At 44.9% G+C, this 14,505-nt stretch overlaps 1 non-coding gene across 1 annotated transcript; it reads left to right on the top strand.

The window, feature by feature from the left end:
• The first annotated feature begins 10,705 nt into the window (after positions 1 to 10,705).
• Trnav-aac (transfer RNA valine (anticodon AAC)) lies at positions 10,706 to 10,778 on the top strand. Its single transcript has one exon. It is a non-coding gene; the product is annotated as a tRNA-Val (tRNA).
• Positions 10,779 to 14,505: the final 3,727 nt, after the last annotated feature.

Raw genomic sequence — 14,505 nt, 5'->3', positions numbered from 1 at the left:
TTGTCCAGATCTCTCACCAACTGAAAACGTCTGGTCAATGGTGGCCGAGCAACTGGGTCGTCACAATACTGTGGTATCGTGTTGAAGCTGCATGGGCAGCTGTACCTGTACACGCCATCCAAGCTCTGTTTGACTCAGTGCCGAGGTGTATCAAGACCGTTATTATGGTCAGAGGTGGTTGTTCTGGGTACTGATTTCTCAGGATCTATGCACTCAAACTGCGTGAAGATGTAATCACATGTCAGTTGTAGTATAATATATTTGTCCAATGAATAGCCGTTTATCATCTGCATTTCTTCTTGGTGTAGCAATTTTAATGGCCAGTCGTGTATATTTCCTCGTGATCACGATCATTAAAAATTGCATCAAGTAACACAGATCGCTGTGTCTCTATCACCCGACGATGCCAGGTCTTACAAATTCTGTATCATTCAGAAACATATTATTAAATTTTGTACCTTGTACTTCGTAAAGTCAGGTTGATCTCAGTCCACGAATGAAACGACGTGGTAGTGATAAGGAGTAGTTTAGAAAGATGGTGCGACGTCGTCAGGAGATGGTTGGGGAGGGGAGCAGGACACAATATCGACGTTTGCGCTGGGCGCCAGATATCCTATAGTTGGTGCCACTTCCCCCACTCCCAGGAGATATGCTCGGTGACACTGCGTGATACGGACAGCCCGGTCGTTCAGCTACAGTACCAGAAAACGTGACGTGATGCGGAAGACCTTGAGCCGCGGCCGCCACCGGCTTCCGCGGCGCGACGCCGTCGTCTGCTGCGGCCCGTGGCGTGCGCGCCCGGACGACTCTGTCAGCTGTTGAGGCCCGGCACGCAAGGGCGCCGCCGCCGCCGCCGATTGTTTGACCAAATTGGTCCAAATTGTTTGTGAAATTGGGGCAGCGAGCGGGAGGGGGAGGGGGAGGAAGCGCTGCCGGGGGTGGCGCGCCCGCCGGCCTAATGAAATGAAAGCGCCGGCCGGCCGGGCCGGGTCTCGCGTGCGACGCGGCCACAATAGCGTCGTGTGCCGGGCCACCTGCGCCCGCCACATGACGGCATTTGCAAGTGAAAAGCCGAGACAGCGGCGGCAGCCATTGACACACGTCACAAATCTGTCCGCCAGCACGAACTGCCCCGGGGCCGGCCTGGCCTCGACGCGCGGACCGCTACCGCTGCCACGGCGCCGTGTCGCTGGTAAGCTGCCGCAACCTCACTCTCGCTCTCGAACAAATTCCAAGTTTGAAGCGCCACTGGACTGTGCCAGCCAGTTGCAAGGTGCACTAATATTGTCTAGAAAATGGGGGTGACGACAGCGGGTATTCTGCAGCTGTTTGCTGTATAGTGGCCAAAATACGAGGCGTGTTTTTTAAGTAAGTACCGTTTTGAAATTAAAAAAAAAAACGTGCTAACGTATCTTAATAATTTAATTTTACATGAAAGCATGTACCTTAATCTACGCACTGACGCCTTTACAGTCTGATTCTTCCCTGTTTACGTTGTGTTCTGAGTGTTAAAATGCCTCCGATAATCGTGAGCCCCGCCGACTGTGAAGTACGGGCTGTTATAAGATTTCTTAGTGCTAAAGGCCTAAAAGCGATCGGTATTCATCGTGAGATCTGTGCAGTTTACGGAGGAAACGTTATGAGTGATGGAATGGTAAGAAAGTGGGTAAGAGCATTTAAAGATGGCCGCACAAATGTGCATGATGAACAACGGAGTGGGCGTCCTTCGATCGTTAATGAAAGTTTGGATGCAGAAAGTAGACAATAAGGTGAGAGAAAACAGATGCTTTACGATTTCCTCCTTGCGGGATGACTTTCCTAATGTTTCTCGTAGTGTTTTGTATGGCATTGTGACCGAGCACTTGAATTACCGAAAATTGTGCGCACGTTGGGTACGGAAAATGTTGACGGATGTGCATAAAACCAAACGTTTAGACAGTGCATTGACTTTCCTTGAGCGGTACCACAACGACGCTGATGATTTCTTAGCCCAAATTGTTACGGGCGACGAAACTTGGGTGGCCTACGTCACACCAGAATCAAAACAACAGACCATGGAAGTTGAGCAAGGGCATTGTTTTGCTGCAAGACAATGAACGTCCGCATGTGGCGAATCAGACCAAAGATCTCATCACATCTTTTCGATGGGAAACTCTAAGTCATCCTCCGTACAGCTCCGATCTTGCGCCCAGTGACTACCATCTGTTCCTGCACTTGAAGAAACACCTGGGCGGTCAGCGTCTTCAAGACGATGACGAAGTCAAAACAGTGGTGATGCAGTGGTTAACAAGTCAGGCGGCAGGCTTCTGTGAGAAGGGTATTCAAAAACTGGTACAACGTTATGACAAGTACCTCAGTAACGACGGAAATTATGAATAAAAGTAGATTAAGGAACATGCTTTCATGTAAAAATAAAATTATTGAGATATCTTAGCACGTCTTTTTTTAATTTCAAAACGGTACTTACTTAATAAACACGCCTCGTAAATGTTGCATATTGCCGAAACCTTAAAACTGAACGTTGTGATCCAGAAACACGTTATGTCATTCTAGCGACAAAAGACTTTAATCTTCTATCGTGAGGGTGGGATGGGGGGGGGAGGGGGGTGGGCAGTATGTGCAGTCTATTGCAACATTATAGTACTTGTGCTGTGTATCGTCACGAGAGATGCGCTGCTTCAGGATGGTTTGGACAACAATAACGATACGAAATAGGCTCCGTTAGCAAGAACTACGCGCCAGGAGACCTCTCAAGGCTCATCCTCTAACTAGAGTTCGCGGAGAGGCTCGCCTCGCATGGGAACGAATTCACTCTTTGCGGGCTAGGCAGCAGTGGGACACAACCCTCTCTTCCGATGAGGTCCAATCTCACAACACTTACACTACTGGCCATTGAAAGTGCTACACCAAGAAGAAATGAAGCTGATAAAGTGGTATTCATTGGACAAATATATTATACTAGAACTGACATGTGGTTACATTTTCACGCAGTTTTGGTGCATAGATCCTGAGAAATCAGTACCCAGAACAACCACCCCTGGCCGTAATAACGGCCTTTGATACGCTTGGGCATTAAGTCAGAGTTTGACTTGAATGGCGTGTACAGGTACAGCTGCCCATGCAGGTTAGACACGATACCACAGTTTATCGAGAATAGTAACTGGCATATTGTGGCGAGCCAGTTGCTTGGCCACCATTGACCAGACGTTTTCAATTGGTGAGAGATCTGGAGAATGTGCTGGCCAGGGCAGCAGTCGAACATTTACTGTATACAGAAAGACCCGTCCAGGACCTGCAACATGCCGTCGTGCATTATCCTGCTGAAATGTAGGGTTTCGCAGGGATCGAATGAAGGGTAGAGCCACGGGTCGTAACATATCTGAAACGTAACGTCGACTGTTCAAAGTGCCGTCAATACGAACAAGAGGTGACCGAGACGTGTGACCAATGGCCCCCCATACCATCACGCCAGGTGATACGCCAGTATGGCGATGACGAATACACCCTTCCAATGTGCGTTCACCGCGATGTTCCCAAACACGGATGCGACCATCACGATGCTGTAAACAGAACCTGGATTCATCCGAAAAAATGACGTTTTGCCATTCGTACACCCAGTTTCGTCGTTGAGTACACCATCGCAGGCGCTCCTGTCTGTGATGCATCGTCAAGGGTAACCGCAGCCATGGTCTCCGAGCTGATAGTCCATGCTGCTGCAAACGTCGTCGAACTGTTCATACAGATTGTCTGTTGACTCAGGGATCGAGACGTGGCTTGGCTTTGAATGACTTTGGCTCTGAGCACTATGAGACTCAACACCTGTGGTCATCAGTCCCCTATAACTTAGAACTACTTAAACCTAACTAACCTAAGGCCATCACACACATCCATGCCCGAGGCAGGATTCGAACCTGCGACCGTAGCAGTCGCACGGTTCCGGACTGCGCGCCTAGAACCGCGAGACCACCGCGGCCGGAGACGTGGCTCCACGATCCGTTACAGCCATGCGGATAAGATGCCTGTCATCTCGAATGCTAGTGATACGAGGCCATTGGGATCCAGCACGGAGTTCCGTGAACCCACCAATTCCATATTCTACTAACAGTCATTGGATCTCAACCAACGCGAGCAGCAATGTCGCGATACGATAAACCGCAATCGCGAAAGTCTAAAATCCGACCTTTATCAAAGTCGGAAACGTGATGGTATGCATTTCTCCTCCTTACACGTGCATGACAACAACGGTTCACCAGGCAACGCCGGTCAACTGCTGTTTGTGTATCAGAAATCGGTTGTAATCTTTCCTCATGTCAGCCACCGGCGCCCCTTGTAAGAATGGTCTGAAAAGCTAGCCATTTGCATATCACAGCATTTTCTTCCTGTCGGTTAAATTTCGCGTCTGTAGCACGTCATCTTCGTGGTGTAGCAATTTTAATGGCCAGTAGTGTATATTCGAGTGTGGAGTCAACAAGGACAGCGTTTACACCCCAAGAATGGTGGTGTCCTAGGCCACCACCGTTATCAAGGAGACTTGGTATCACTACCCTTGTCAACGAGGTTTGGTCATGTTTTGTCGTGGAACCATGTGTGACCGGAGGACACCCCTCGTGTGAGTTTGATTGGCGTGAGGCATCGGGACGACATCCTTGCACGCAGTGGGGCTCCGTTTGGTGAACAGATTGGAGCGGAATTCATGCTGATGGGTGACAATGCACGCCCCTATCGTCGAAATCTTGAGAACACCTTCCCATTGGAGCATACGAACAGTCGGATGGAATGGCCCCCATATTCTCCGGATCTCAACTGCATTGAAAATGCAGGGGCTATCGTCCTATCCTAGCATAGACCACATTGAGGCTGCTGCGGAGAAATGGAGCAATACCCCACACGTTTATCTGGTCAGTTTGATGAGCGGTATGCCTAAACGCATTCAACAGTGCCTCCAGTTACGAGGAGGGTCAGTTGATTCATAAACAATGTGTTATGCAAGATGACAGTGAGAAGAAACTGTAGTGTTTGCAGTGGAATCTTTTGTAAGGTTTTGACAGTTTTTTGTGCTTATTAAGTGGTTATGTGTTTACTTTCTTTATTTTCGTTTTAATGTGATCGTATCTGACAGAACAAAACCAGTTCTGTTTTCTACTAGTTCCAGTACTGACGATAAAGAAATATGCAACATTTATTTTGACCACTTTAGGACGACTTTCGCGAAGGACTTGTTGTGTAAGATGTTCTTGGTGCATTTCTCGAGCTTTCGACAATAAACACTATCGTCTTCGGCAGGAAAGCAACTGGTATCGAAGAAGTAACAGAATCCCATACATATAGCAGCTGTAGTGGACCATTAGACTGTACTTACGGTACATATAGATGGCGCACGCCCCTGTTTCTGTTTTACTGAGGTTTGAAACCAAGTCAAGTGACGGACTCAAACAAACGACCTTTCGTCATCCAACTACGCGAAGTGGAGCCGACAGTTACAATTTTTCTCATTTATTGCTCAAATCAAGCATTGATTATAACAACTGAACGACTTGTATTTGTATTACACATGTGTTAGTACAGTTTACCCAGTTTCTCTGAAATTCTCAATATATATGCGATGATATCGTTTTTACATTTGGGCAGGTGAAACCATAACAAAGAGATTGAAACATTGCATTAACTTTTTATCTCTTTGCACTCGACAGAATTACAGTTGTTAAGGCAATTTCTGGTTTTACTGCACTGTGAGTCATTTAGTTCACAGTTTGGCAGCAAGTATTTAGTTTTCTGATGAAAAATATACGTTAAATGTTTGCTTTTATAAGAAATAATGTCCAAGTCCATCCATAATGTTCGGTTTTACACAAAACGAAAGTTTATATTTATGACTTACTTTTAATGAAATACAGATAACGAATCAATATGAAGATAAAATACATAATCTGTTAGAAAAGTTTGGTTAAGGTGGAGACACTTGTAATGTATTAGATATTAACGTTCTGCTATATCAGAATCTTCATAATTCATAGAATTTTAGAACTGGGTAGCAACATACATCCTAACTTTAATAACAAAATGTATTCGCAATTTTTTTTTGTATTCTTAAAACAGCTTTACCCGTGCAACGGCATATTACTTCCTTTCTCATATCTTCCAGTGAGACCAAATGCTGCACAAGATTCCACCACCGCAATAAAGAAACACTTAACGAAATTATTACAACTAAGATAATTTTAACAGTATTCCAGAAGTCGTCTGCAAAATGGTTGCTGCCACTAGTCAGCAGAAGGACACGTTGGTTTCAAAATACTGACTGTGTACAAGGTCTATATCATCTATGGTCTAAGATACAGCCACATTTTAGACTGTGGTACAGCCCACTGTGACCAGAGATTACATAAGCGCCAACGATGAAACGTTAGTTGCAGCGTCTTTGTTTCCATCGCGGAATACAATCGTGTGGCAGTGCCGTCTGACCAAGATTTTCTGGAGTTTTCCCTTGGTGATCAGGCGAATGCGAGAGTTGGAAATCGACTACCGGAAATTCCCAATTAGCTGTGTGTAACGGAATCTTACAGATGTAACAGATGCGGCCAAAGATTTTTATACTGGCCCCAATGGGGAAACGTTACTCGCAGCGTTTTTGGCCCCACCACGATGTATTATAACGGAGGTACAGTAAGTACTTTGTACCCTTTCCTGGTGTTGGCTCGTTTCGCACGCCAAGGCAAATACCGGCTGCCTCATGTAGTTTGTACTTAGTTGTGAAGTAATTGGATTGGCTTTTGGTCGGCATAATTTTGAATTTCCAAAAATTGCGACAGTGAGTAATTTTATGCCACCCTTGATGTAAGTTTCGGTGAATGAACACTGAGGTGACAGAAGTCGTGGAACAGCCATATGAGCCGGCTGGAGTGGCCGATCGGTTCTAGGCGCTGCAGTCTGAAACCGCGCGATCGCTACGGTCGCAGGTTCGAATCCTGCCTCGGGCATGGATGTGTGTGATGTCCTTAGCTGAGTTAGGTTTAAGTAGTTCTAAGTTCTAGGAGACTGATGACCTCAGAAGTTCAGTCCCATTGTGCTCAGAGCCATTTGAACCATTTGAACAGCCATAAGAACGTAGTTGTTTTCTGGGGGATGAGATCAGACAGTGAGGTCATCGGTCTCATCGGATTAGGGAAGGAAGTCGGCCGTGCCCTTTCAAAGGAACCATCCCGGCATTTGCCTGGAGCGATTTAGGGAAATCACGGAAAACCTAAATCAGGATGGCCAGACGTGGGATTGAACCGTCGTCCTCTCGAATGGGAGTTCCAGTGTGCTAACCACTGCGCCATATGAACGTATGCAGATGGCAGTATTATTACGCACACGAGATATAAAAGAGCAGTGCATCAACGGATCTGTCATTTGTACCTAAGTGACTCATGTGAAAAGGTTTTCGACGTGACTACAGCCGTACAATGAAAATTAACAGACTTAGAATGTGGAATGATACTTGGAACTAGAAGCAGGGGACATTGTATTTCGGAAATTGTTAGGGAATTCAATATTCCGAGATCCACAGTGTCAAGAGGGTGCCGAGAATACTACATCCTAGGCGTTATCTCTCATACAGTGGTTGATGGTATTCACATAACGACCGAGAGCAGCGGCGTTGCGCAGAGTTGTCAGTGCTAACACACAAGCAACACTGGGTTAAATAACCGCAGATATCAATGTGGGAGTTACGAAGAACCTGTCCGTTAGGTCAGTACCGCGAAATTTGGCGTTAACTGGCTATGGCAGAAGACGGCCGACGCGAGTAGCCTTGCTAACAGTACGATATCATCGGCAGTGCCTCTCCTGGGTTCGTGATCATATCGATTGGACTCTAGATGACTGAAAGACCATGGCCAGATTTCAGCTGGTAAGAGCTGATGGGAGGGTTCGAGCGTGGCGCAAACCTGACGAAGCCAAGTTCCCAAGTTGTCAGCAAGGCACTGTGCAAGCTGGTGGTGGCTCCATAGTGGTGTGGGCTGTCCTCTGGTAAAACTGAACAGATCTTTGACTGAAAATGTCTATGAATGATTACTTAGAGACCATTTGCAGACATTCGTCGACTTCATGTTCCCAAACAACGACAGAATTTTTGTGGATGACAATGCGCCATGTCACTGTGCCAAAATTATTCGTTCTGGGCAACTCGAGCGAATGATTTGGTCGTCCAGATAGCTCGACATGAACCCCATCGAACACTTGTGGGAGATTATCGAGAGGTCAGTTTGTGCACAAAATCCTGAACCGCCAATATTTCCGTAATTAGCGACGGCTATAGAGGCAACGTGGCTCATTTTTTCTACTGGGCACTTCCAGTGACTTGTTGAGACCATGGAACATCGAGTTGCTGCATTAAGGAGGTCCGACACAATATTAGGAGGTATTCCATTACTTTTATCGCCTCAGTGTGCATCGCAGTGTCGGTGGCGTAGAGTGCCATTTAACCGACGACCTGTTCAGGCATATCGATCGTGTAAACAATGTACACAAGAGGCGCTCCCACCTTGTAGTTCAAAAATGGTTCAAATGACTCTAAGCACTATGGGACTTAACTTCTGAGGTCATCAGTCCCCTAGAACTTAGAACTACTTAAACCTAACCTAAGGACATCACACACATCCATGCCCGAGGCAGGATTCGAACCTGCGATCGTAGCGGTCGCGCGGCTCCAGACTGTAGCGCCTAGAACCGCTCGGCCACTTCGGCCGGCCCCACCTTGTAGTGCTCTTGCCTCCGATGGCCGTGTCTGACTGGGACGAATGCTATTTCTTACAAAGAAGCGCCGCTTTGTGAGAAAGGAGTTGATAATCATTATGCACTCTGGGCACCGAAGATAACCTGGTTTCTGAATGAGGTCATCATGACAGACAACCTTTTTCTATGCATCAGAACACTGCTCCTGTTGATTCTCCCTTTGCCCTGACCAAATAAATATGTTCAGCCAAGGGCAGGGATTGCTGTAGAACGCTCGGTCCGGAAACCAAACTGCTCGGCTGTTAGAATGTTGGTGTCTGGGAGGACTTAGAGGAAGAGGTAAAGATTATGTTCGAGAAGTTTGCTAAGGTCTGTTATTAGGCAGACAGGACGGCAGCTTTCCGAGATGAATAGCTTTTTGTTAGTTTTCGGAAGAGTGATAACCTTCTCAGTTTCCCAAGCCTAGCACTCGCTTGCAACCGGCCGCTGTGGCCGAGCGGTTCTAGGCGCTTCAGTCTGGAACCGGGCTGCTGCTACGGTAGCAGGTTCGAATCCTGTCTCGGGCATGGATGTGTGTGATGTCCTTAGGTTAGTCAGGTTTAAGTAGTTGTAAGTCTATCGGACTTAGTTAAGTCCCATAGCGCTCAGAGCCTTTTGAACCATCTGAACTCGCTAGCAAAGGGGATACCGAAACACCTGCAGTGGTAAAGCACACCTGTTTGGGAGGAAGTAACGGCTCGGTACTAGCTCAAGTCCTGCATAAGGTATAACTTAAGCAAAAGCCCAAAAACTATAGCAAGAGGTAGTTACGTGATCCTCACCTACAAATCCCTCATCTGCCAAATCCTAACTGACGTCAAAGTTACCTGGATCTCCACGTCCATTAAATTCTGCAGATACTACATATGCAGAGTGTTTCACAATTTCTATCACAGGGTTGTAGGGAGGGATTAGTAAAGAAAGTTTTATAATTCTCGAATAATCTAATCTAGCCACAAAACATTATCTGTTTGGAAGCCGGGATGAGAATGGTCATGCGGAAGCTGCTTTAGACTTTCTACGAATAAGAACATGAAGTCAAGGAAGTTATCATGTTTTGGAGAATCAATGGTGCAAGTGAAAAAAAAAAGTGTAAAGCAGACAGGTAAAAATATCGAACGCAGATGACTACGTAGCTCTTCTGACCAAATCTAGTCTACTTTTGTTAATCTGACTATATGAACTGTTTAGAGTACATAAAAATTTTTACAGTAAATAAAAATTAGGACGAAGGTGAGAAAGAGGACTTGAGCAATAAACTTAATGAAGTGCAAATAATTATATAAAATGAGTACGACGAGGAATAATATTTCCCGTTTTACAGGGAAGTCCACGAGAGTGATATGGACATGACGTTGCAAGATACTGATTACTGAAATGAACTAGAGGAACATATGATAAAAAGTATAGTTTCTAATAAACCACTTAGTATCAAAATGAAACACTTCCGTTGAAACTGTCGGTGAACAGTTCGCCTATATTATAATTGAGATGTTACAGTAATTGTCACTACAAAAATGCAGCCCCTTTAAAGGATTGTTAAGCAAATGCCTATCGCACATGTTTGGAATGATTTAGAACACGTAACTTCTAAGAATAGTGCAGGTTGGGGGCCTTGGATAATTAAGTGAACTACGCTGAAAAACATGCGAGCATCGGGTAATGGCATGCGACGTGCGTCACACTTGGCAATACGTATTCTGCTAAACTACGATCATAGCTCTCAGACGTCACAGTAAGCAAGTCTTTCCTAAAGGTTTCTCCCAACGTCTTGGAATGGACATTAAAGCGCTTCGCGAAACCTGAACTCGCTTGGTCATGTAGCAGCTGTTTACATGTTGCCCATAGTACCGTTACCTAACGAAACCAGTCACCTAAAACTGAAACGCGTATGCTGCGCCTAAATGTAAACGTACATAATATACAAATAACATGCTGAACTATGACAAGTGTTTCCGTGGTGTAGTGGTTATCACATCCGCCTAACACGCGGAAGGTCCCCGGTTCGATCCCGGGCGGAAACATAATTTTTAATCTATGGAAGATGTGTCCTCGTTGGGTAAAGAATTCGCCTGTTGGCTTGTTGATCCCAATTCCACTGTAGACCTTACAGTTTCAGTTAGATAGCAAATATATACGTCCTTTTATTTATTTTCACAAAGCCAAAAAGTCGGATAGTACAACAAATTACGACTAATTTTATGTAATGGTGATAGCATGAGAACAATAAAGAGTTGTATGCGAATGGAAAGACATGTTATTTTTGTGTTCGACCTATCATATTTAAAAATTATATTTTACTAATTCAGTCTGCAAATATCGTACAATCATATATGCACATCGGAGAAACTTCTGCGTGCAGTAAATTAATATCTACAGAGTACTAACGGGAACTATTATTCATCTGACTGGGAGATTTAGATGCATAGAAATCCGAAGTACGTGGTGGGTATTTTACATAATTGTTAACTCGTGCGTGTGCTGTATTATCTTCCACAATGCAGTGAATCAAGTGTAAACTTTCAGAGATAGCTTCTGAGTGTTTTGGTATAAGAGATCCACGATCTATGACGGCTCGTTACAGAGTAATAACGTAATAATGATTTATTCGATTTGTTACCGCAGTCACCCTTGTTCCTGCAAAAATACCTTCATAACGCTGGAGAAGCGTGTAATATTCTATAGCCAAAACGTATCACACTCAACACAGAGTAATGCAATAACTCTCAGACTAAACACTGTAGTGTGATGTGGTTGCCGTCAGTGTGGGAACATCTTAACATAGCGTCGTTGGGTCGCTTTTCCATTGGATTCAGTGAACCCAGGTACGAGGTGCGTATCTGCCAACTCTTTGTCGGTAAACCTGCTCATAGCAGTGCTGTGGATCGCTGTTAACGCAGAACTGACTCTCGTGGAAAACGAATCCCCAGACAGAACCGATCAGTACTGAATGTAAACTTCAGGGCAACGAGTTCAAGAAGACATTACTGTTGTCAAGAGAAGGAACGGTGAGTGAATGGAAACAAGACACACATGTCTGCCGTCGACATTTGCACTGTTGTAGCTATTTTCAGTGCATTACAGATATAAATCTATCTGGGGCAAGAAAGAAACCCAACTGCAATAACTTGGTAACCAGCCGCAGGACCCTGTCCGATCCTTATATCAAAATATTCAGAAGGTATCTGCGAACAACCTCTGCAGGTTTGTCAGTTCACCTTGTATATATCGAGGTGACAGAAGTCATGGGATAGCAAATACGCACATATACAGATGGCGGTAATACCGCGTACACAAAGCATAAAAGGGCAGTGCATAGGCGGAGTTGTCATTCGTACTCAGTTAAGTCGTGTGAGGTTTTACATCATGGTTATGGTCACAAGATGGGTATTATTATACTCTGAAAGCGGAATGCTAGTTGCAGTTAGACGCATAGGATGTTTCATTTCGGAAATCCTTAGAGAATTCGATATTCCGTGATCTACAGTGTTGAGAGCGTGTCGAGACTACCACATTTCAGGCATAACCTCTCACAATGGACAACGACCGAGAACAGCGACGTTTGCATAGAGCTTTCAGTGCTAACAGACAAGCGACACTGCGTGAAATAACAGCAGAAATCAATGAGGGAGATACGGCTAATTTATCCTTTAGGATAGTGCGGCGAAATTTGGCACGACATCGTCTGCCTCTCCTGGGCTCGAGACCATATCGAAGCCATGGAACCAAGTTGTCAACAAGACACTGTGCAAACTGGTCATGGCTCCATAATGGTATGAGTTGTGCCTACGTGGAATGGATTGCGTCGTCTAGTTATGTTCGGCTGGACACCATTTCCAGCCTTTCATGAACTTCATGTTCCCAACACCGGCGGGAATTTTATGGATGACAATATGCCACGTCACAGGGCCAGAACTGTTCGCGACTGCTTTGAAGGACACTGTGGACAGTTCGTGCGAATGATTTGGCCACCCACATCGCCCGACATGAATCCCATCGAACGTTTATGGGACATGATCGAGGAGTCAGTTCGTGCACAAAATCCGGCAGCGCAACAGTTTCACAATTATGGACGGCTATAGAGGGATCATGGCTCAATATTTATGCAGGGGACTTCCGACCAGTTGAGTCCATATCACGTCGAGTTGTTGCACTACGCCGGGCAAAAGGAGGTCCGATACGATCCCATGGCTTTCGTTAACGCAGCGTATGTCACTGACAGTGGGAAGCTGTAAAAACGCATATGCGATAGCTGATACTGAGAAGCTTACTACCTTACGTATTATTTCGTATTTCAGTTACTCATCTCACTATTGAAGTCGCTCTGAAATAGGAAATTCTGGTATTTTTCTTACTGGACGAAATTCAACTACGGCTGAAGGAAGAGTCGGTACCTATTTAAGAATGTTGCGGGAATCAGTAGGCTTTCAGTATTTACATAATATCGGGTGACCACTGTTCTCATTTGCCATTATTTTTGTTACCTGGCTGTTGCAACATATGAAAGCAGGAATTCAGTCGCAGGTGGTGGAAAAAGAGCGCATATTTTTTTTATTTTTTGTATATAAGTAATTATCAATGCGTGATGTGCTCGAAATAGCTACTACTTTTGTTTTATCCGCATCCACAGATGGCCGCTGGCTCTGACAACTATTAATTTTCATGTTGGTTCTTGAATAGGAGTATTATAGCCAAATGAAACGGAAGCCGGCCGGGATGAAATGCTCGAAATGCTCACAAAGACACGGCGCTCACAAAAAATTGCTCCGTCAAGAGGATAATTTTAGAAATGATTTTTTTTTGTGACCGCCCATAGCTGCAGCTTCGCGTGTTCTTCCGCATCTGGGGCAAGCTGAGAAACTCGGGCTTTAGAAGAGCACCGAAGCTCTGTGATTTCGTTTCCTGGGGCCCGCGAACGTGGCGCTGCCGCGAGCCCTACAATTATATCAACCGATCGACCGACCAGCGGAATCAAGGGAGAATGGGCAGGCATGAAGTGGAAGCGTTTAGGCGTTTGAATGGTTGAGTCGATGTTTCAGAGTGTTTCGAACCCTCTGATACGTAACGAATACACGGCGGAATAACAGGAAGTCATACAACGATGTTAACCATCTCGCAATCAGAGAACTCAAGTTGCTTATCAAAGACGACGCTGTTATCGTGTACAACATTCGTTTCGTCTTTACCCTCCCAGTCCTAGTGAAGTGGAAATAATACAGTTTTGTTTCATTTGTCTTAAATGTCGATATTTGCCGTATTTTTTCCCTTTATACATTATGAATAAGATTAATTATGTTGTTCGTAGCTATGTCTTGCTGTAGCGGAATTATTACTGAACATTCTGCATAGATTCTGGGATTTGACGGGAGAAGTAATTAAAAGTTGGGTTCCTAACGATAGTAACTTCCCAGTATTAGTCGTGAGTTACACTTTAACAAGGTAGCAGGAGAGTATTCCAGTAGTCAAAACACTGAACTAGTACACTGGGTTTGTGAAGTTTTTCATGATTTCAGTTCTGTATAGCTTTCCTAAACGATTATATGGGAATTGAAGGATAGTTCTTATTAAAAGGGTGCAATCGCATTCCTCGAGCAGCTATCTGTCCAAGCGAATTACGGCGCTCATTTCCTACAGTTTTTTTTTTAAGAACAAAGTAAGTAATTTATTTAGAACTACTGGTCAGCTTAGAACTTTCTAAGTGCAAAATGAAGTATTTATTCTAACGAAATAGCCTGGTGAAACATTCGGAGG

The sequence above is a fragment of the Schistocerca cancellata genome, chromosome 2 (genome assembly GCF_023864275.1).
Source record: "Schistocerca cancellata isolate TAMUIC-IGC-003103 chromosome 2, iqSchCanc2.1, whole genome shotgun sequence".
Taxonomy (NCBI): domain Eukaryota; kingdom Metazoa; phylum Arthropoda; class Insecta; order Orthoptera; family Acrididae; genus Schistocerca; species Schistocerca cancellata.
This window is presented reverse-complemented; position numbering and strand designations above follow the sequence as displayed.